The 24,365-nt window shown below is 40.2% G+C and overlaps 3 long non-coding RNA genes across 6 annotated transcripts in view; all 3 read left to right on the top strand.

Annotated features, from left to right (window-relative positions):
• The window catches only part of LOC123502735, an 8,752-nt gene extending 825 nt beyond the window's left edge, over window positions 1–7,927 (top strand). The window contains exons 1-4 of one of the 4 annotated variants that reach the window (XR_006674211.1): window positions 5,938–5,977; window positions 6,626–6,819; window positions 6,957–7,136; window positions 7,557–7,927. This is a non-coding gene — a long non-coding RNA (uncharacterized LOC123502735). Of the gene's footprint in view, window positions 1–5,937; window positions 5,978–6,625; window positions 6,820–6,956; window positions 7,433–7,556 lie in introns of those variants that run through there. The other 3 variants (XR_006674210.1, XR_006674208.1, XR_006674209.1) reach the window with 3 other exon arrangements.
• A 4,270-nt stretch (window positions 7,928–12,197) lies between these two features.
• On the top strand, window positions 12,198–14,177 carry LOC123502736. The gene is made up of 4 exons (XR_006674212.1): window positions 12,198–12,236; window positions 12,902–13,095; window positions 13,233–13,412; window positions 13,832–14,177. It is a non-coding gene; the product is annotated as an uncharacterized LOC123502736 (long non-coding RNA).
• A 4,289-nt stretch (window positions 14,178–18,466) lies between these two features.
• On the top strand, window positions 18,467–20,448 carry LOC123502734. Its single transcript, XR_006674207.1, has 4 exons — window positions 18,467–18,506; window positions 19,155–19,348; window positions 19,487–19,666; window positions 20,092–20,448. It is a non-coding gene; the product is annotated as an uncharacterized LOC123502734 (long non-coding RNA).
• The last annotated feature ends 3,917 nt before the right edge of the window (window positions 20,449–24,365 follow it).

The following is a 24,365-nucleotide window of genomic DNA, read 5'->3' as shown; positions in this document are numbered from 1 at the left end:
AATTGTGGTTATGTTGGTTCAGTGTACATTTCCCTCGTGTAACGGAGTGGTAAGTCAACCTCCCTCCACGCACAACAGTGTCGGGAATCATTTCCCCCGTGTCACGGTGTCATGGGATATTTTCTCTTATGTCTGTTTGCTTGTGGGGTAATGATACGTGTAGTGTGGCATACTGGTGAGTGAAGCTGCATAACTCTCTACTCTCCATCGTGGATCTGTTTCCCCATGATTATTACTCTTGTATAGGTTATCATTGGTGATTATAGTGCTTGTTAGTGAAGCTAGCTTTGCTTAATATATGTACTATTTTTGAGTCGTGTTAAAATTCCTTCCCTTTCATTTCTGGCACGTCCGAGTTGGGTTAGACCTTAAGTCAGATGCGAATGTGAATTTCTTTGAACTCGGGTGTAACTATGTATATCGTATTTAAAAGAGATAAGTATATAGACCAAGAGAGGAAAGTAACCTCTTGGGATACGAGTCACCCATCATGATCGTTTATGCCTTAAGGACCAAATGACCAACGTGTTCACTCCATGCTGGAGTTCACCATGGAGAAACACGTAGTGAATGAAGATAACGTTCCTTGTTAGGAGACGCCATCTTCTTAGTGAGGGAGTGTAGCGAGCATGCTGGCCAGTCACACATCAACAGGTGGCTGTGCGTGGCGCGTGTCTTGCTGCCAGGCCATGTCAGTAATTAGTACCAAGTAGTAGTAGTAGTAGTAGTAGTAGTAGTTGTCACTCACACTATTGCAAGGTGTGGTGTAGACGTGGCTCTGTCTGTAGTGATCACAACAACCTGTTCCTTGTGTGTGTGTGTGTGTGTGTGAAAGAAAAGAAAGAAAGTTATTTTTGTGTTTTTACAAAGTATGGAGCACAGTCAATATGTCATAATCTTATGTTCACCAAACATTGCAACAATGATTAATAACTGTGCAGTTTATTAACAAGTTTACATTACCACTTTGCATCAGTTTGACTAATTTGAAATGATTTGGTTGCAGTGTATAATATTGTATGTATCTATTTCTCAATTGAAGAATTTCTTGATTTTGACAAATCAACAAAGCATGGTATTCATCCTATCAATTCATTATTACATTTGTACAATAACGCACCTTCTGTCTGTTTGATTATATCTACCAACAATGATTGGTAATTTATTATTTCGTGAAGCTTTGACAAACTTATACGATTATTTTTATTAAGTTTAAGGTATTCTTCAATTCCATAAATTTCTTTATATAATTTGTAAGTATTACAAATACCTTTATTTGATATGTTCACACTTGTTTATCCATAAGTCTAATTTGTTCAATCGCTTTTCTGAACCATTTAGGGTTACTAACTGTCTGGCCATCCACACCCATGACATTCCACACTCTTCAAATATATGTATTCTATCCATGGTGATAAATACAGACGTCGTATATAACTGTAATAAGCAATTATACATTATATAACAATTTAGTGTTCTTTGTCACTAACCTAGACCAATAACTTATCATCTTACACTTAATAGTTATATCAAGAGTAAACTGTTCAGTATACCATGTCTGTGCTGGTGTATCTATGTACATACAAAAGTGCTTCAAACTTCTATGTAGTAATTCTATTTCTTATAGTACAATCACCTATTTCACAGCCATATGTAAGTACAGGCACAACCATCGTTTTAAACAGTTCTATTTGAATATCAACTGGCAAGTCATATTTACGTGAAGTACCAATGATGGAATACAGAGCTGGTTGCCTGTTCCTAGAGCCAACTCTTTCCTGAATCTACCATTGTGGTTAAATAAGACACCAAATATTTGTACTCGTTAACAACCTGAATAGTCTCACCTAATTGAAAATTATAATTACTTGTTTGTACTGTCTCTACTAAATACAACAATTTTGGTTTTGTCACAGTTAACCTTTAACTTCCAATCTAGACAATAATTATGCAAAGATGTTAGCGCCTGTTTCATATTCACTTCACTATCACATAGCAATACTGTATCATCGCGTACATTGCACAAATAATTTCAAATAGATATTAAGAAATTCGTTATCAAAATCAAATATTTACAATTAAGTTCAAGTTTGTCCTGCAAGTCATTAATATAACAAATAACAATGGTGACAAATTTTCTCCTGCCTTACCCATATTACACGAAAATGTGTCCGACAATTTTGATTCACCATCACACAAGATCTAACATTTTTATACATACTCTAACAACATGTAACAATTTACCATTAACATTATCTCTAACCAGCTTAAACCATAATGCTTCCTCCACACCATATCAAACGCCTTCTTATAATCTACGAACAAGCAAAATATTTGTTTCTTTTCCATTTAAACAAATCAATAATACATTTGAGCAAATACATATGATCCAGGTTGAATATCCTTGTCTAAATCCTGCCTGTGTTTCATTGATGATGTGGTTCGCTTCAGAATACTGATTCAAACGATTGTTCAAGATGGATGTAAATAACTTTCCCATACAGCTTAACAAGGTAATTCCCGGTAGTTATTTGCGTCTCTGACGTCGCCTTGTTTTTGTATAATGGTATTATTACTCAATGGTCCACTCCATTGGGAAGACTCCTTCATCCAATATTTTATTAAACATCTTAACATAGAGGGATAATAGGTCTTGAGTACTTTTAATATATTCATTGATGATATTGTCAGAACCTGGTGATTTGTTATTTTCCAACTTATTGATGCATGTTTTTATCTCTTCAGACGTAATGGTTGTTCAATATGGGCACATTCCTCTCTTGGTTAATTTCATAGTCAATGGTGTCATTTCTCGTTATCAATAGTTAATAATTTTAAAGTGGTGTAAATATCTCAAGATTAAGTTCACTCTCCTTGTTTCCTCCTTGTTCACCTTTAATATTTGCCAGTATGATTTTGGATCTTTGCTTTTGTTTTCTCTCAGTTTTTCACAACAATGGAATTTTCTTTATTTTTCACCTTGTTATTTCTTTTTGTAGTTTTACTTTTCTCATAATACTATACGTGACAGGATTTTTTGTTTATTGTGCTTGTTCTTAGCTTTGTGGTATTGTTTCTGGCATTATAACATGTTTATCATAACCGTTCATATTGGTGTTATTGCTCTTTTAATGTATTTACTTTTACTTTTGTGGAAATACCTTCTGCAGGTTCTACAAGTACTAATTGTAATTGGTGTGTTAGTGTGTAGCGAGGAGACGAGTAATAAAGGAATGAGGAAAGAAATATGAGGGGAAGAAGAAAAGGAAGCCATAACTAGTACTAATACTAATTTGGAATTAGGGTGTTAGTGTGTGAAGTAGTAGAGTGTATTTAAGTAAGATGAGCAAGGGGTATATGGTAGGTAATAGTGGTTAGGGAGAGAAAGATTTTGTGTACAATTGTTGATTTGGTAGAGCTATTTAGCTGTGTCAGTTTAGTGGCTATGATTTGTTGATAGTGAGTAGTGAGAGAGATATGAGTAAGAGATGTAAGATAGAGCATATGAGGATGGAGCATAGGAGTAGTGGCTAAATGTAAGTATTGATTTTGGCTTTTATATATGTGTCTGGGTATAGTGAGTGTATTTAGGTATTTGGGGTATTAATGGTTATTAGTGTGATATGTAATTGTACTTTCGTGTGTTGTTTTAGGTGTTAGTGTAGGTTGTGTTTAGTGTGTTGTGGTGTTGAGTATTTGAGTTTGATGTTTTGGTTTGGCATGTTGTGCTTTGATGTTGTATACGTTTTGGGTTTTAGGTTTAGGTGTATTCACTAGTAGTGTCTTGAGTCGTGGTTGATTGAGTGTATGCATGGTTTTGTGGTTTTGTGCATTGGTTGCATTTGAGTGTTTAGATTGTTGATGTGGATTCTGCCTGGTTTGGATGATTTCATAAATGTGCTATGTGTGTGTATGCAGTGAGTTAGGTAGGTATAGGAATGCAATAGCGTGGTTGATGCGATAGTAATTGAGTCTGATTGATATGATTGCATAGTTTTAGCTTAGGCTATGAGTGATACTTGTTTGCTTTTATGACTGCAGTACTTTACATGTATGCTACTGAGTGCTTTCCATAAGGTTCGAACTGTGTCCATATGTTCGAGATTGGTCTCGTCATCCAGTGTGAAGTGACCAATGTAAGTGATTGAGCTACCACATGATGCGAGTGTTCTGACTGTGAAGTCTACAGATCAAAGGATGATCATGTGTCATGCGAAGTTGCAAATCGACTTACGGTGTGAAGATGTTGAAGTGCCAATCACCTATCACCATGCGGCAAGACAAGCAGTGCCTTCACCACAATCTCAACACTGCCTTATCTTCATCAATTAAAGGTACTTATAAGGCCATTCACTTATTGTTAGGTTTTCTTTACGTATGAGAGTTTAATTAGCACGTAAATATTAATATGTGATAGGTATAACGAACATTAGAAAGAGCAAGGCGTCTATAATACACGCTGATATTTGCTTCCTTCACTTACCGTAAGCCAAACATGTGTCACAATGCAAGCCACTAGTGCACCATTTCATATGCCCTGGTCAATAGTTCCCTGAGTGGCTTAATTTTAGCTTGGTAAGATGATAAAGGCTAAATATGGAGGTCCCGCCGCCAGTGTTGCCTCCGGGCCGCCTCCCACCCAAGTCCCCCAGCCATCACCCTCCCCCCTAGGCAGCCTGCTGGGTTGAATGCTTTTTTCAAATATTTCCTGAGGGTAATATTACGCTTCCATGGTATGTTTTTATGGTTTGTTTAAATGTTTCGTTGTGTTTGAAGTGTGTTCCGCCCCTGTGTTGGGTAAATATGTGGCGTTTAGTGGTGTTTTATGGCGAATGTTAAAGGCTTTTTAACGGTCCAAATTTTCCATTTCCAGTTTTCTGGTTTTTTATTTGAAGGTATAAGTGGGCCTTTGTGGTATCAGAGGATCGCCGGTGTCCTTTTAAGCGTGAAATCAATCTATTGAGTGAAATATGTGGACTTTGAAATGGTGTTTGGGGTGTTGAAAAAACGTCATATTTTTCTTTATTTTATTTGGTCACGTTTGTGCTTCTCGGTGTAACTCGCTGTGGAATGCCTTAAAAGATAGCTCATACTCCCTCAAATGTGGTAAATTACTCACCAAGTGAAAATGGCTTGACTTTGCATGGTGTTTTAGCAGATTTATAAGTTTAAATGTTTTTTTATATTTAGCATACTTAATTTAGACATTTTTTAAAAACTAGTTAAGCTGGAGTTGTTTTGATATTTTTAAAACTAATTTTAGTATTTATCACGTCATAAAATAACAAGCATTCGGGCGTGGCTTCGTTTATTCGAAAAGTCATTTTTAAAATGAAATTATTTACGTAATTTAGCCGAGTCACAGCCAGCTTCCGCCGTTCTCTGTGACGACCACAGCCCAGGTGGTGACTCAACATAGCCCCAGGCTGGCGCCTCTTTCCCAAACCCGCAGTTCGTCAATATTTTGCCTAATATCTGGTGATTTCTACGTGTTTTCGTGTGTTGCTAGGGTCAGGTGTGTAGATATTAGTAGCAGAAGGAAGTAGAAAGGAGAAATAAGGGAGGTTAAGGAGGAAAGGAAGGAGAAAGAGAGAGAGAGGAAGAGGAGAAGCCAAGCACAATACTTAAGTCACCCTCCATTTCCTCAATATTTTGCCTAATATCTAATGTTTTGATGTGTTTTCGTGTGTTGCTAGGGTCAGGTGTGTAGATATTAGTAGCAGAAGGAAGTAGAAAGGAGAAATAAGGGAGGTTAAGGAGGAAAGGAAGGAGAAAGAGAGAGAGAAGGAAGAGAAGCTAAGCCACAATACTTTAGTCACCCTCCATTTCCTCAATATTTTGCCTAATATCTAATGTTTTGATGTGTTTCTAGGCTCAGACGTGAAGACGGAAGTAATAGAAGAAAGAAGAAGGAGAAATAAAGGAGGAGGACGAAGAATAAACGAGAAATAGAGGCGGAATAGGAGAAGGAGCTAAGGTGTCCCTTTTAATCCAAACGTTCTTTATAATGCATAATGTTGGTCTGGGGTATATTTGGGGTGTTTTAAATGTGTTTTGTGGGTGATATAAGTATATTCTGGGTGTATTTCGTGTGCTTTTAGTGTGTTTTAAGTCTTTTATACATGTGTATTTGACGTGCCTTGAGTGTGGAGTGGAGGTGTGTTTGAGTATCTGCATTTTTTGAGTGTGTTTTGGGGGCATTTTGAGGTGTTGCATGGTGTTTATAGTGTTTCAAGTTACGTATTTTGGTGTGTACCTATTGGGTGTTTCTTTTGAGTCTTGGGTGTATATTCCAGCATTGTGAGGTGTTGCATGGTGTTTTGAGTGTGTTTTGGGTTAGATTTGAGTGTTTTAAGAGGTTTTGATGTGTATTAGGGTCTCTTGGATGTGTGTGGGGATGATTTCATTATAAATTGAGTGTCTATAGTGGTGTCTATGCTGTGGATGTGTTGTGGCTGTGCTGTGGCAAAGATGGCGTTATTAAGTAGTGGGTGAGATTGTTGCATACTTTAAACACTTCCTAAATTGTTCTTGACACACTGAGAATATTGCAATACTGTATAGTTAGCCGACTCACACTTCATACCTTTCCTTTCATCTCACCTGCAACATGTTCACTGTACAGATGTTTGTCGGGTTCCTGAAGATGCGTCGACGTGTTATCATCCACGCAAGCTTCCCCAACCCAGCCAGTGTACCACAGGACGGGAGGAGGAAGCCAGCGGCTGCATGCACCATTGAACAGGACGGCATTGTATTCCTCCCACAGGAGTGACTACAGCGAAGCAAGCCCAGAATAAAGTGTTGAGTGACCGTGATGTGAGTATTGTGGTTTGCACATCACACTTTTATCTCCGCGTGTCTCATTTAAAAAGGTTTTGAACTATTTGTTGTTATTTTTTTCAAGACTTATTACTGTTGACGCCATTTCAATATTGTTCCACCTCTTGTTCCAGGATTCAGTACTACTAACACCAAACAAGTGAGGGAAGTGTTCGGAGTGAACGTGCAAGACATACAACAGACACCAGACTGCTGCCGCTGCTGCTACTGCCGGTGTAGCCAAAGGAACAAAAGGTCCGGAGCAAGAGGAAGAAATGGGTGATTCTTGGAAACGCACCAATGAAGTTGTGAAGGTTGGCCACAAATCTTCATCACTGGTGTAGTGTATTTCATTGACCATTTGTAGATTGGGTGGATAAACTTGTAGATTTTGTAGACAGTTGTAGATGTGTAGCTAGTGGGTAAGGTTTTTTGCAATGCCTTATCTACACCAGCAGAAAACAGTGATATGGACAACTTGTGCATAGCATAGTGATAGCAGTGTACAGTGTACATGTATACCTCTTTTTCTTTTCAATGGTAAATATTTCTATTTAATATGTTCTATTTGATATGTTTAATATGTTTTCATGTGTTATTTTATATACCTTGCATTGTGTTATTCCTTTGTAAATCCTCTGCTTTCACGTGTGAAATGTATACCAGTATCCAATTTTCACCCTTAATTAATGCGTCCTGTTATAGGCTTATTAGTTTTTCATATTTCCTACCAGATGTCTCGGGTGTGTTGCCTAGTGCGTTCCCTTGTCCCGCTCGAGAGAGAGAGAGAGAGAGAGATTCGGATCACCACCGCGTCGAGCTGCCTGCCCACCTCCCTCCATTGTCCTTCCCCTCTCACTTGAGTATTGTGAACGTTGTATTTATTTTCATCACGCCTCTGTGTTTGTAAAGGGAGAGTGTTCCAATAAGTGAGCTCTGTTTGCAGTCACATGTGTATTTCAAAGGTGTTTTGCCAAGTGCTGTGCTGAGGTGTTGTGGTGTATCTGTCTGTACGGTGTTCGAGCTAGCTTTCGCCCACGTTTGTGACGCTACCTTCCGTACTGCATTTAATGTCTGTGGATTTCCGGTTTTTACCCACTCTCCTGATAAACCTTAAAAGCGTGGTTATGTTGGTTCAGTGTACATTTCCCTCGTGTAACGGAGTGGTAAGTCAACCTCCTCCACGTACAACAGTGTCGGGAATCATTTCCCCCGTGTCACGGTGTCATGGGATATTTTCTCTTATGTTTGTTTGCTTGTGGGGTAATGATACGTGTAGTGTGGCATACTGGTGAGTGAAGCTGCATAACTCTCTACTCTCCATCGTGGATCTGTTTCCCCATGATTATTACTCTTGTATGGGTTATCATTGGTGCTTGTTAGTGAAGCTATCTTTGCTTAATATATGTACTATTTTTGAGTCGTGTTTAAAATTCCTTCCCCTTTGATTTCTGGCACGTCCGAGTTGGGTTAGACCTTAAGTCAGATGCGAATGTGAATTTCTCTTTGAACTCGGGTGTAACTATGTATATCGTATTTAAAAGAGATAATTGTATATATGTAGACCAAGAGAGGAAAGTAACCTCTTGGGATACGAGTCACTCATCATTCGTGTCACCCATCATGATCGTTTATGCCTTAAGAACCAAATGACCAACGTGTTCACTCCATGCTGGAGTTCACCATGGAGAAACACGTAGTGAATGAAGATAACGTTCCTTGTTAGGAGACGCCATCTTCTTAAGAGAGGAGTGTAGCCTAGCGAGCATACTGGCTGTGCGTCGCGGTGTGTCTTGTTGCCAGGCCATGACAGTAATTAGTACCAATTTTTAGTATTTAAGGGTAGTAGTAGTAGTAGTAGTAGTAGTGGTCACTCACACTATTGCAAGGTGTGATGTACACATGGCTCTCTGTCTGTAGTGGTCACAACAACCTGTTCCTTCTTGTGTGTGTGTGTGTGTGTGTGTGTGTGTGTCCAAGATAGACCACATAAGTGTCTTTTTTGTTTTCTGGGTTGAAGCACAAAGGTATTGTTACGTGTTTCCAAAGATGATGTTTTGTGAGTCTTTCAATGCAATACTTAATTTAAGTTTTTGCCAATGACTTGTAACGTGGTGCAGTTTTTGTTACTTGTATTTATTTTTCATACCTATTGATATGACGATATCTTGTGAATGATGCTCCTGTATTTTTGTAATGGCAACACAATATCTCTTGATATAATAAAATGCATAATGTATCGACCTGTTTTCATATCAGTTGAAAGAGATGCAAAACAACATCTGGTTTGCAAGTGAAGTGATATTAGTGAACAATTTGTTGCATGGCGCCACAGCTTGTGAGGTGACACGATGCCACAATATAGTTGCATGGAAATACTAGTAGTAATGTGTAAAGTGAATGCATGCCCTTGCCGCTTCCCTCACCACTCGCTAACGCCATCTCCTCTTTCCCATGGCTGGCGGCACTTTTCCAAGAGAAAGTGAGATGATGGGAGGAGGAGAATAGAGAGTGAAGGAGAGAGGAGAGAACATAGGGAGGGAAATGTGCAAGAACGAGCCAGGCCTTCCTTTGGCCAGCCGGCCATGTGCACCATTCCATTAAAACAAATGACACCATTAAGTATGTGGTGTCTATTGGTGAACCACAACAAGTGTCTTCTCTCGATGTTCATTCCTGTATATTGTATAGTATTCACCTTGCACAATGTCAACTAATATCCTCTTCTGAAAACTGCTTGGCTATGTTTTGATAAGATAGTTTGTTATATTCTTAATTTCTTCTATTCTTTCGTGTTCTTCTCTTCCTTTTCACCGACTCACTCACGCAGTTGTATACTATCATCTGATAGATTGATTGAGATTAAGAAGTTACATTTCGAAGAAAACTAAATAGTAAGACGTATGTTAGACCATAGAAATGGGTATACTGTAGATGTAGATTTACGTTTACATATTGTGCGGCATACAGTGACACGGTCGTCTGGCACCACCGACGGTGTCCTCACCACCGTCCTGTTCAGCGTGAACTCAAACATGTTTGGCCTTGCGGTGACGCTACTGAAAACGCCTGTAGATAGATAGATAAGTCAATAAATTCGTGTATAATTGACAAGGTGGATGTGAATGGAAAAGAAAACGTGTATATTCCTCTACTTATCACCACTTCACCCTTATTTATTGCCAGAAATCCTCGTACAATCAGGCGATAGAAATAGAGAATGAGAGAAATAGTGTAGTCTGCCTCTGAAGCCCCGCGGGAGATGCCAACAATCGCTGCACAACAAGATACAATTTTAATATTTCCTGCTTTGGCAAATAACCATAGCTGGACACAATAGCGAAGGGAAAGATGTCACAATAACCAGCAAATCATTATGTGGTGTTTATACAAGTATAGTGTCTCATTAAAAAGAGATTTTGTAAGAGATAGTTAACATAAACATTTGTACACACCTGCTCCTTTGACAGACACCGCCTGCTACGAATGGGCCATGGGGCGGCAGTTGTCTACTAGTCGTGGTGACGGTAAGGGTGGTGGTGCTGGCAGTGGTTATACTGTCCCATACACACCCACACACACACACACACACACACACACACACACTGCCATGAACACTCAAAAGACAATCACACACACACACGTGATGTGTTGCTATATCACCGATAGATTTCAAGCAGTGCCAATCACCTATCACCATGCGGCAAGACAAGCAGTGCAATTGCTTCACCACAACCTCAACACTGCCTTATCTTCATCAATTAAAGGTACTTATAAGGCCATTCACTTATTGTTAGGTTTTCTTTACGTATGAGAGTTTAATTAGCACGTAAATATTAATATGTGATAGGTATAACGAACATTAAAAAGAGCAAGGCGTCTATAATACCCGCTGATATTTGCTTCCTTCACTTACCGTAAGCCAAACATGTGTCACAATGCAAGCCACCAGTGCACCATTTCATATGCCCTGGTCAATAGTTCCCTGAGTGGCTTAATTTTAGCTTGGTAAGATGATAAAGGCTAAATATGGAGGTCCCGCCGCCAGTGTTGCCTCCGGGCCGCCTCCCACCCAAGTCCCCCAGCCATCACCCTCCCCCCTAGGCAGCCTGCTGGGTTGAATGCTTTTTTCAAATATTTCCTGAGGGTAATATTACGCTTCCATGGTATGTTTTTATGGTTTGTTTAAATGTTTCGTTGTGTTTGAAGTGTGTTCCGCCCCTGTGTTGGGTAAATATGTGGCGTTTAGTGGTGTTTTATGGCGAATGTTAAAGGCTTTTTAACGGTCAAAATTTTCCATTTCCAGTTTTCTGGTTTTTTATTTGAAGGTATAAGTGGGCCTTTGTGGTATCAGAGGATCGCCGGTGTCCTTTTAAGCGTGAAATCAATCTATTGAGTGAAATATGTGGACTTTGAAATGGTGTTTGGGGTGTTGAAAAACGTCATATTTTTCTTTATTTTATTTGCTCACGTTTGTGCTTCTCGGTGTAACTCGCTGTGGAATGCCTTAAAAGATAGCTCATACTCCCTCAAATGTGGTAAATTACTCACCAAGTGAAAATGGCTTGACTTTGCATGGTGTTTTAGCAGATTTATAAGTTTAAATGTTTTTTTATATTTAGCATACTTAATTTAGGCATTTTTAAAAAACTAGTTAAGCTGGAGTTGTTTTGATTTTTTTAAAACTATTTTAGTATTTATCACGTCATAAAATAACAAGCATTCGGGCGTGGCTTCGTTTATTCGAAAAGTCATTTTTAAAATGAAATTATTTACGTAATTTAGCCGAGTCACAGCCAGCTTCCGCCGTTCTCTGTGACGACCACAGCCCAGGTGGTGACTCAACATAGCCCCAGGCTGGCGCCTCTTTCCCAAACCCGCAGTTCGTCAATATTTTGCCTAATATCTGGTGATTTCTACGTGTTTTCGTGTGTTGCTAGGGTCAGGTGTGTAGATATTAGTAGCAGAAGGAAGTAGAAAGGAGAAATAAGGGAGGTTAAGGAGGAAAGGAAGGAGAAAGAGAGAGAGAGAGAAGGAAGAGGAGAAGCCAAGCAACAATACTTAAGTCACCCTCCATTTCCTCAATATTTTGCCTAATATCTAATGTTTTGATGTGTTTTCGTGTGTTGCTAGGGTCAGGTGTGTAGATATTAGTAGCAGAAGGAAGTAGAAAGGAGAAATAAGGGAGGTTAAGGAGGAAAGGAAGGAGAAAGAGAGAGAGAGGAAGAGGAGAAGCCAAGCCACAATACTTGTCACCCTCCATTTCCTCAATATTTTGCCTAATATCTAATGTTTTGATGTGTTTCTAGGCTCAGACGTGAAGACGGAAGTAATAGAAGAAAGAAGAAGGAGAAATAAAGGAGGAGGACGAAGAAAAAACGAGAAATAGAGGCGGAATAGGAGAAGGAGCTAAGGTGGAATATTTAGGTAAGTGTCCCTTTTAATCCAAACGTTCTTTATAATGCATAATGTTGGTCTGGGGTATATTTGGGGTATTTTAAATGTGTTTTGTGGGTGATATAAGTATATTCTGGGTGTATTTCGTGTGCTTTTAGTGTGTTTTAAGTCTTTTATACATGTGTATTTGACGTGCCTTGAGTGTGGAGTGGAGGTGTGTTTGAGTATCTGCATTTTTTGAGTGTGTTTTGGGGGCATTTTGAGGTGTTGCATGGTGTTTATAGTGTTTCAAGTTACGTATTTTGGTGTGTACCTATTGGGTGTTTCTTTTGAGTCTTGGGTGTATATTCCAGCATTGTGAGGTGTTGCATGGTGTTTTGAGTGTGTTTTGGGTTAGATTTGAGTGTTTTAAGAGGTTTTGATGTGTATTAGGGTCTCTTGGATGTGTGTGGGGATGATTTCATTATAAATTGAGTGTCTATAGTGGTGTCTATGCTGTGGATGTGTTGTGGCTGTGCTGTGGCAAAGATGGCGTTATTAAGTAGTGGGTGAGATTGTTGCATACTTTAAACACTTCCTAAATTGTTCTTGACACACTGAGAATATTGCAATACTGTATAGTTAGCCGACTCACACTTCATACCTTTCCTTTCATCTCACCTGCAACATGTTCACTGTACAGATGTTTGTCGGGTTCCTGAAGATGCGTCGACGTGTTATCATCCACGCAAGCTTCCCCAACCCAGCCAGTGTACCACAGGACGGGAGGAGGAAGCCAGCGGCTGCATGCACCATTGAACAGGACGGCATTGTATTCCTCCCACAGGAGTGACTACAGCGAAGCAAGCCCAGAATAAAGTGTTGAGTGACCGTGATGTGAGTATTGTGGTTTGCACATCACACTTTTATCTCCGCGTGTCTCATTTAAAAAGGTTTTGAACTCTTTGTTGTTATTTTTTTCAAGACTTATTACTGTTGACGCCATTTCAATATTGTTCCACCTCTTGTTCCAGGATTCAGTACTACTAACACCAAACAAGTGAGGGAAGTGTTCGGAGTGAACGTGCAAGACATACAACAGACACCAGACTGCTGCCGCTGCTGCTACTGCCGGTGTAGCCAAAGGAACAAAAGGTCCGGAGCAGGAGGAAGAAATGGGTGATTCTTGGAAACGCACCAATGAAGTTGTGAAGGTTGGCCACAAATCTTCATCACTGGTGTAGTGTATTTCATTGACCATTTGTAGATTGGGTGGATAAACTTGTAGATTTTGTAGACAGTTGTAGATGTGTAGCTAGTGGGTAAGGTTTTTTGCAATGCCTTATCTACACCAGCAGAAAACAGTGATATGGACAACTTGTGCATAGCATAGTGATACAGTGTACAGTGTACATGTATACCTCTTTTTCTTTTCAATGGTAAATATTTCTATTTAATATGTTCTATTTGATATGTTTAATATGTTTTCATGTGTTATTTTATATACCTTGCATTGTGTTATTCCTTTGTAAATCCTCTGCTTTCACGTGTGAAATGTATACCAGTATCCAATTTTCACCCTTAATTAATGCGTCCTGTTATAGGCTTATTAGTTTTTCATATTTCCTACCAGATGTCTTGGGTGTGTCGCCTAGTGCGTTCCCTTGTCCCGCTCGAGAGAGAGAGAGAGAGAGAGACTCGGATCACCACCGCGTCGAGCTGCCTGCCCACCTCCCTCCATTGTCCTTCGCCCCTCACTTGAGTATTGTGAACGTTGTATTTATTTTCATCACGCCTCTGTGTTTGTAAAGGGAGAGTGTTCCAATAAGTGAGCTCTGTTTGCAGTCACATGTGTATTTCAAAGGTGTTTTGCCAAGTGCTGTGCTGAGGTGTTGTGGTGTATCTGTCTGTACGGTGTTCGAGCTAGCTTTCGCCCACGTTTGTGACGCTACCTTCCGTACTGCATTTAATGTCTGTGGATTTCCGTTTTACCCCGTCCTGATAAACCTTAAAAGCGTGGTTATGTTGGTTCAGTGTACATTTCCTCGTGTAACGGAGTGGTAAGTCAACCTCCTCCACGTACAACAGTGTCGGGAATCATTTCCCCCGTGTCACGGTGTCATGGGATATTTTCTCTTATGTTTGTTTGCTTGTGGGGTAATGATACGTGTAGTGTGGCATACTGGTGAGTGAAGCTGCATAACTCTCTACTCTCCATCGTGGATCTGTTTCCCCATGATTATTACTCATGTATGGGTTATCATTGGTGATTATGGTGCTTGTTAGTGAAGCTATCTTTGCTTAATATATGTACTATTTTTGAGTCGTGTTTAAAATTCCTTCCCCTTTGATTTCTGGCACGTCCGAGTTGGGTTAGACCTTAAGTCAGATGCGAATGTGAATTTCTCTTTGAACTCGGGTGTAACTATGTATATCGTATTTAAAAGAGATAATTGTATATATGTAGACCAAGAGAGGAAAGTAACCTCTTGGGATACGAGTCACTCATCATTCGTGTCACCCATCATGATCGTTTATGCCTTAAGAACCAAATGACCAACGTGTTCACTCCATGCTGGAGTTCACCATGGAGAAACACGTAGTGAATGAAGATAACGTTCCTTGTTAGGAGACGCCATCTTCTTAAGAGAGGGAGTGTAGTCTAGCGAGCATACTGGCTGTGCGTCGCGGTGTGTCTTGTTGCCAGGCCATGACAGTAATTAGTACCAAGTAGTAGTATTTAAGGGTAGTAGTAGTAGTAGTAGTAGTAGTGGTTGTCACTCACACTATTGCAAGGTGTGATGTACACGTGGCTCTGTCTGTAGTGGTCACAACAACCTGTTCCTTCTTGTGTGTGTGTGTGTGTGTGTGTGTGTCTCCAAGATAGACCACAAAAGTGTCTTGTTTGTTTTCTGGGGTGAAGCACAAAGGTATTGTTACGTGTTTCCAAAGATGATGTTTTGTGAGTCTTTCAATGCAATACTTAATTTAAGTTTTTGCCAATGACTTGTAACGTGGTGCAGTTTTTGTTACTTGTATTTATTTTTCATACCTATTGATATGACGATATCTTGTGAATGATGCTCCTGTATTTTTGTAATGGCAACACAATATCTCTTGATATAATAAAATGCATAATGTATCGACCTGTTTTCATATCAGTTGAAAGAGATGCAAAACAACATCTGGTTTGCAAGTGAAGTGATATTAGTGAACAATTTGTTGCATGGCGCCACAGCTTGTGAGGTGACACGATGCCACAATATAGTTGCATGGAAATACTAGTAGTAATGTGTAAAGTGAATGCATGCCCTGCCGCTTCCCTCACCACACGCTAACGCCATCTCCTCTTTCCCATGGCTGGCGGCACTTTTCCAAGAGAAAGTGAGATGATGGGAGGAGGAGAATAGAGAGTGAAGGAGAGAGGAGAGAACATAGGGAGGGAAATGTGCAAGAACGAGCCAGGCCTTCCTTTGGCCAGCCGGCCATGTGCACCATTCCATTAAAACAAATGACACCATTAAGTATGTGGTGTCTATTGGTGAACCACAACAAGTGTCTTCTCTCGATGTTCATTCCTGTATATTGTATAGTATTCACCTTGCACAATGTCAACTAATATCCTCTTCTGAAAAGTGCTTGGCTATGTTTTGATAAGATAGTTTGTTATATTCTTAATTTCTTCTATTCTTTCGTGTTGTTCTCTTCCTTTTCACCGACTCACTCACGCAGTTGTATACTATCATCTGATAGATTGATTGAGATTAAGAAGTTACATTTCGAAGAAAACTAAATAGTAAGACGTATGTTAGACCATAGAAATGGGTATACTGTAGATGTAGATTTACGTTTACATATTGTGCGGCATACAGTGACACGGTCGTCTGGCACCACCGACGGTGTCCTCACCACCGTCCTGTTCAGCGTGAACTCAAACATGTTTGGCCTTGCGGTGACGCTACTGAAAACGCCTGTAGATAGATAGATAAGTCAATAAATTCGTGTATAATTGACAAGGTGGATGTGAATGGAAAAGAAAACGTGTATATTCCTCTACTTATCACCACTTCACCCTTATTTATTGCCAGAAATCCTCGTACAATCAGGCGATAGAAATAGAGAATGAGAGAAATAGTGTAGTCTGCCTCTTAAGCCCCGCGGAAGATGCCAACAATCGCTGCACAACAAGATACAATTTTAATATTTCCTTCTTTGGCAAATAACCATAGCTGGACACAATAGCGAAGGGAAAGATGTCACAATAACCAGCAAATCATTATGTGGTGTTTATACAAGTATAGTGTCTCATTAAAAAGAGATTTTGTAAGAGATAGTTAACATAAACATTTGTACACACCTGCTCCTTTGACAGACACCGCCTGCTACGAATGGGCCATGGGGCGGCAGTTGTCTACTAGTCGTGGTGACGGTAAGGGTGGTGGTGCTGGCAGTGGTTATACTGTCCCATACACACCCACACCCACACACACACACACACACACACACTGCCATGAACACTCAAAAGACAATCACACACACACACGTGATGTGTTGCTATATCACCGATAGATTTCAAGCAGTGCCAATCACCTATCACCATGCGGCAAGACAAGCAGTGCAATTGCTTCACCACAACCTCAACACTGCCTTATCTTCATCAATTAAAGGTACTTATAAGGCCATTCACTTATTGTTAGGTTTTCTTTACGTATGAGAGTTTAATTAGCACGTAAATATTAATATGTGATAGGTATAACGAACATTAAAAAGAGCAAGGCGTCTATAATACCCGCTGATATTTGCTTCCTTCACTTACCGTAAGCCAAACATGTGTCACAATGCAAGCCACCAGTGCACCATTTCATATGCCCTGGTCAATAGTTCCCTGAGTGGCTTAATTTTAGCTTGGTAAGATGATAAAGGCTAAATATGGAGGTCCCGCCGCCAGTGTTGCCTCCGGGCCGCCTCCCACCCAAGTCCCCCAGCCATCACCCTCCCCCCTAGGCAGCCTGCTGGGTTGAATGCTTTTTCAAATATTTCCTGAGGGTAATATTACGCTTCCATGGTATGTTTTATGGTTTGTTTAAATGTTTCGTTGTGTTTGAAGTGTGTTCCGCCCCTGTGTTGGGTAAATATGTGGCGTTTAGTGGTGTTTTATGGCGAATGTTAAAGGCTTTTTAACGGTCAAAATTTTCCATTTCTAGTTTTCAGGTTTTTTATTTGAAGGTATAAGTGGGCCTTTGTGGTATCAGAGGATCGCCGGTGTCCTTTTAAGCGTGAAATCAATCTATTGAGTGAAATATGTGGACTTTGAAATGGTGTTTGGGGGTGTTGAAAAAACGTCATATTTTTCTTTATTTTATTTGCTCACGTTTGTGCTTCTCGGTGTAACTCGCTGTGGAATGCCTTAAAAGATAGCTCATACTCCCTCAAATGTGGTAAATTACTCACCAAGTGAAAATGGCTTGACTTTGCATGGTGTTTTAGCAGATTTATAAGTTTAAATGTTTTTTTATATTTAGCATACTTAATTTAGGCATTTTTAAAAACTAGTTAAGCTGGAGTTGTTTTGATATTTTTAAAACTATTTTTAGTATTTATCACGTCATAAAATAACAAGCATTCGGGCGTGGCTTCGTTTATTCGAAAAGTCATTTTTAAAATGAAATTATTTACGTAATTTAGCCGAGTCACCCCGCTTCCGCCGTTCTCTGTGACGACCACAGCCCAGGTGGTGACTCAACATAGCCCCAGGCTGGCGCCTCTTTCCCAAACCCGCAGTTCGTCAATATTTTGCCTAATATCTGGTGATTTCTACGTGTTTTCGTGTGTTGCTAGGGTCAGGTGTGTAGATATTAGTAGCAGAAGGAAGTAGAAAGGAGAAATAAGGGAGGTTAAGGAGGAAAGGAAGGAGAAAGAGAGAGAGAAGGAAGAGGAGAAGCCAAGCCACAATACTTAAGTCACCCTCCATTTCCTCAATATTTTGCCTAATATCTAATGTTTTGATGTGTTTTCGTGTGTTGCTAGGGTCAGGTGTGTAGATATTAGTAGCAGAAGGAAGTAGAAAGGAGAAATAAGGGAGGTTAAGGAGGAAAGGAAGGAGAAAGAGAGAGAGAGGAAGAGGAGAAGCCAAGCCACAATACTTGTCACCCTCCATTTCCTCAATATTTTGCCTAATATCTAATGTTTTGATGTGTTTCTAGGCTCAGACGTGAAGACGGAAGTAATAGAAGAAAGAAGAAGGAGAAATAAAGGAGGAGGACGAAGAATAAACGAGAAATAGAGGCGGAATAGGAGAAGGAGCTAAGGTGTCCCTTTTAATCCAAACGTTCTTTATAATGCATAATGTTGGTCTGGGGTATATTTGGGGTATTTTAAATGTGTTTTGTGGGTGATATAAGTATATTCTGGGTGTATTTCGTGTGCTTTTAGTGTGTTTTAAGTCTTTTATACATGTGTATTTGACGTGCCTTGAGTGTGGAGTGGAGGTGTGTTTGAGTATCTGCATTTTTTGAGTGTGTTTTGGGGGCATTTTGAGGTGTTGCATGGTGTTTATAGTGTTTCAAGTTACGTATTTTGGTGTGTACCTATTGGGTGTTTCTATTGAGTCTTGGGTGTATATTCCAGCATTGTGAGGTGTTGCATGGTGTTTTGAGTGTGTTTTGGGTTAGATTTGAGTGTTTTAAGAGGTTTTGATGTGTATTAGGGTCTCTTGGATGTGTGTGGGGATGATTTCATTATAAATTGAGTGTCTATAGTGGTGTCTATGCTGTGGATGTGTTGTGGCTGTGCTGTGGCAAAGATGGCGTTATTAAGTAGTGGGTGAGATTGTTGCATACTTTAAACACTTCCTAAATTGTTCTTGACACACTGAGAATATTGCAATACTGTATAGTTAGCCGACTCACACTTCATACCTTTCCTTTCATCTCACCTGCAACATGTTCACTGTACAGATGTTTGTCGGGTTCCTGAAGATGCGTCGACGTGTTATCATCCACGCAAGCTTCCCCAACCCAGCCAGTGTACCACAGGACGGGAGGAGGAAGCCAGCGGCTGCATGCACCATTGAACAGGACGGCATTGTATTCCTCCCACAGGAGTGACTACAGCGAAGCAAGCCCAGAATAAAGTGTTGAGTGACCGTGATGTGAGTATTGTGGTTTGCACATCACACTTTTATCTCCGCGTGTCTCATTTAAAAAAGGTTTTGAACTCTTTGTTGTTATTTTTTTCAAGACTTATTACTGTTGACGCCATTTCAATATTGTTCCACCTCTTGTTCCAGGATTCAGTACTACTAACACCAAACAAGTGAGGGAAGTGTTCGGAGTGAACGTGCAAGACATACAACAGACACCAGACTGCTGCCGCTGCTGCTACTGCCGGTGTAGCCAAAGGAACAAAAGGTCCGGAGCAAGAGGAAGAAATGGGTGATTCTTGGAAACGCACCAATGAAGTTGTGAAGGTTGGCCACAAATCTTCATCACTGGTGTAGTGTATTTCATTGACCATTTGTAGATTGGGTGGATAAACTTGTAGATTTTGTAGACAGTTGTAGATGTGTAGCTAGTGGGTAAGGTTTTTTGCAATGCCTTATCTACACCAGCAGAAAACAGTGATATGGACAACTTGTGCATAGCATAGTGATAGCAGTGTACAGTGTACATGTATACCTCTTTTTCTTTTCAATGGTAAATATTTCTATTTAATATGTTCTATTTGATATGTTTAATATGTTTTCATGTGTTATTTTATATACCTTGCATTCTGCTATTCCCTTTGTAAATCCTCTGCTTTCACGTGTGAAATGTATACCAGTATCCAATTTTCACCCTTAATTAATTAATGCGTCCTGTTATAGGCTTATTAGTTTTTCATATTTCCTACCAGATGTCTCCGGTGTGTCGCCTAGTGCGTTCCCTTGTCCTGCTCGAGAGAGAGAGAGAGAGAGAGAGAGAGAGCGATTCGGATCACCACCGCGTCGAGCTGCCTGCCCACCTCCCTCCATTGTCCTTCCCCTCTCACTTGAGTATTGTGAACGTTGTATTTATTTTCATCACGCCTCTGTGTTTGTAAAGGGAGAGTGTTCCAATAAGTGAGCTCTGTTTGCAGTCACATGTGTATTTCAAAGGTGTTTTGCCAAGTGCTGTGCTGAGGTGTTGTGGTGTATCTGTCTGTACGGTGTTCGAGCTAGCTTTCGCCCACGTTTGTGACGCTACCTTCCGTACTGCATTTAATGTCTGTGGATTTCCCTTTTACCCCGTCCTGATAAACCTTAAAAGCGTGGTTATGTTGGTTCAGTGTACATTTCCCTCGTGTAACGGAGTGGTAAGTCAACCTCCCTCCACGTACAACAGTGTCGGGAATCATTTCCCCCGTGTCACGGTGTCATGGGATATTTTCTCTTATATTTGTTTGCTTGTGGGCTAATGATACGTGTAGTGTGGCATACTGGTGAGTGAAGCTGCATTGCATAACTCTCTACTCTCCATCGTGGATCTGTTTCCCCATGATTATTACTCTTGTATGGGTTATCATTGGTGCTTGTTAGTGAAGCTATCTTTGCTTAATATATGTACTATTTTTTGAGTCGTGTTTAAAATTCCTTCCCCTTTGATTTCTGGCACGTCCGAGTTGGGTTAGACCTTAAGTCAGATGCGAATGTGAATTTCTCTTTGAACTCGGGTGTAACTATGTATATCGTATTTAAAAGAGATAATTGTATATATGTAGACCAAGAGAGGAAAGTAACCTCTTGGGATACGAGTCACTCATCATTCGTGTCACCCATCATGATCGTTTATGCCTTAAGAACCAAATGACCAACGTGTTCACTCCATGCTGGAGTTCACCATGGAGAAACACGTAGTGAATGAAGATAACGTTCCTTGTTAGGAGACGCCATCTTCTTAAGAGAGGGAGTGTAGCCTAGCGAGCATACTGGCTGTGCGTCTCGGTGTGTCTTGTTGCCAGGCCATCACAGTAATTAGTACCAATTACTAGTATTTAAGGGTAGTAGTAGTAGTAGTAGTAGTAGTGGTTATCACTCACACTATTGCAAGGTGTGATGTACACATACATGGCTCTGTCTGTAGTGGTCACAACAACCTGTTCCTTCTTGTGTGTGTGTGTGTGTGTGTGTGTGTGTGTGTGTCAAGATAGACCACATAAGTGTCTTTTTTGTTTTCTGGGGTGAAGCACAAAGGTATTGTTACGTGTTTCCAAAGATGATGTTTTGTGAGTCTTTCAATGCAATACTTAATTTAAGTTTTTGCCAATGACTTGTAACGTGGTGCAGTTTTTGTTACTTGTATTTATTTTTCATACCTATTGATATGACGATATCTTGTGAATGATGCTCCTGTATTTTTGTAATGGCAACACAATATCTCTTGATATAATAAAATGCATAATGTATCGACCTGTTTTCATATCAGTTGAAAGAGATGCAAAACAACATCTGGTTTGCAAGTGAAGTGATATTAGTGAACAATTTGTTGCATGGCGCCACAGCTTGTGAGGTGACACGATGCCACAATATAGTTGCATGGAAATACTAGTAGTAATGTGTAAAGTGAATGCATGCCCCTGCCGCTTCCCTCACAACTCGCTAACGCCATCTCCTCTTTCCCATGGCTGGCGGCACTTTTCCAAGAGAAAGTGAGATGATGGGAGGAGGGAGAATAGAGAGTGAAGGAGAGAGGAGAGAACATAGGGAGGGAAATGTGCAAGAACGAGCCAGGCCTTCCTTTGGCCAGCCGGCCGTGTGCACCATTCCATTAAAACAAATGACACCATTAAGTATGTGGTGTCTATTGGTGAACCACAACAAGTGTCTTCTCTCGATGTTCATTCCTGTATATTGTATAGTATTCACCTTGCACAATGTCAACTAATATCCTCTTCTGAAAACTGCTTGGCTATGTTTTGATAAGATAGTTTGTTATATTCTTAATTTCTTCTATTCTTTCGTGTTCTTCTCTTCCTTTTCACCGACTCACTCACGCAGTTGTATACTATCATCTGATAGATTGATTGAGATTAAGAAGTTACATTTCGAAGAAAACTAAATAGTAAGACGTATGTTAGACCATAGAAATGGGTATACTGTAGATGTAGATTTACGTTTACTTATTGTGCGGCATATAGTGACACGGACGTCTGGCACCACCGACGGTGTCCTCACCACCGTCCTGTTCAGCGTGAACTTAAACATGTTTGGCCTTGCTGTGACGCTACTGAAAACGCCTGTAGGCAGATAGATAAGTCAATAAATTCGTGTATAATTGACAAGGTGGATGTGAATGGAAAAAGAAAACGTGTATATTCCTCTACTTATCACCACTTCACCCTTATTTATTGCCAGAAATCCTCGTACAATCAGGCGATAGAAATAGAGAATGAGAGAAATAGTGTAGTCTGCCTCTGAAGCCCCGCGGGAGATGCCAACAATCGCTGCACAACAAGATACAATTTTAATGTTTCCTACTTTGGCAAATAACCATAGCTGGACACAATAGCGAAGGGAAAGATGTCACAATAACCAGCAAATCATTATGTGGTGTTTATACAAGTATAGTGTCTCATTAAAAAGAGATTTTGTAAGAGATAGTTAACATAAACATTTGTACACACCTGCTCCTTTGACAGACACCGCCTGCTACGAATGGGCCATGGGGCGGCAGTTGTCTAATAGCCGTGGTGAAGGTAAGGGTGGTGGTGCTGGCAGTGGTTATACTGTCCCATACACACTCACACTCACACACACACACACACACACACACACTGTCATGAACACTCAAAAGACAATCACACAATCATACACACACACACGTGATGTGTTGCTATATCACCGATAGATTTCAAGCAGTGCCAATCACCTATCACCATGCGGCAAGACAAGCAGTGCCTTCACCACAATCTCAACACTGCCTTATCTTCATCAATTAAAGGTACTTATAAGGCCATTCACTTATTGTTAGGTTTTCTTTACGTATGAGAGTTTAATTAGCACGTAAATATTAATATGTGATAGGTACAACGAACATTAAAAAGAGCAAGGCGTCTATAATACCCGCTGATATTTGCTTCCTTCACTTACCGTAAGCCAAACATGTGTCACAATGCAAGCCACTAGTGCACCATTTCATATGCCCTGGTCAATAGTTCCCTGAGTGGCTTAATTTTAGCTTGGTAAGATGATAAAGGCTAAATATGGAGGTCCGCCGCCAGTGTTGCCTCCGGGCCGCCTCCCACCCAAGTCCCCCAGCCATCACCCTCCCCCCTAGGCAGCCTGCTGGGTTGAATGCTTTTTCAAATATTTCCTGAGGGTAATATTACGCTTCCATGGTATGTTTTATGGTTTGTTTAAATGTTTCGTTGTGTTTGAAGTGTGTTCCGCCCCTGTGTTGGGTAAATATGTGGCGTTTAGTGGTGTTTTATGGCGAATGTTAAAGGCTTTTTAACGGTCAAAATTTTCCATTTCCAGTTTTCTGGTTTTTATTTGAAGGTATAAGTGGGCCTTTGTGGTATCAGAGGATCGCCGGTGTCCTTTAAGCGTGAAATCAATCTATTGAGTGAAATATGTGGACTTTGAAATGGTGTTTGGGGTGTTGAAAAAACGTCATATTTTTCTTTATTTTATTTGGTCACGTTTGTGCTTCTCGGTGTAACTCGCTGTGGAATGCCTTAAAAGATAGCTCATACTCCCTCAAATGTGGTAAATTACTCACCAAGTGAAAATGGCTTGACTTTGCATGGTGTTTTAGCAGATTTATAAGTTTAAATGTTTTTTTATATTTAGCATACTTAATTTAGACATTTTTTAAAAACTAGTTAAGCTGGAGTTGTTTTGATATTTTTAAAACTGTTTTTAGTATTTATCACGTCATAAAATAACAAGCATTCGGGCGTGGCTTCGTTTATTCGAAAAGTCATTTTTAAAATGAAATTATTTACGTAATTTAGCCGAGTCACAGCCAGCTTCCGCCGTTCTCTGTGACGACCACAGCCCAGGTGGTGACTCAACATAGCCCCAGGCTGGCGCCTCTTTCCCAAACCCGCAGTTCGTCAATATTTTGCCTAATATCTGGTGATTTCTACGTGTTTTCGTGTGTTGCTAGGGTCAGGTGTGTAGATATTAGTAGCAGAAGGAAGTAGAAAGG

This window comes from Portunus trituberculatus, chromosome 12, assembly GCF_017591435.1.
Source record: "Portunus trituberculatus isolate SZX2019 chromosome 12, ASM1759143v1, whole genome shotgun sequence".
NCBI lineage: Eukaryota > Metazoa > Arthropoda > Malacostraca > Decapoda > Portunidae > Portunus > Portunus trituberculatus.
This window is presented reverse-complemented; position numbering and strand designations above follow the sequence as displayed.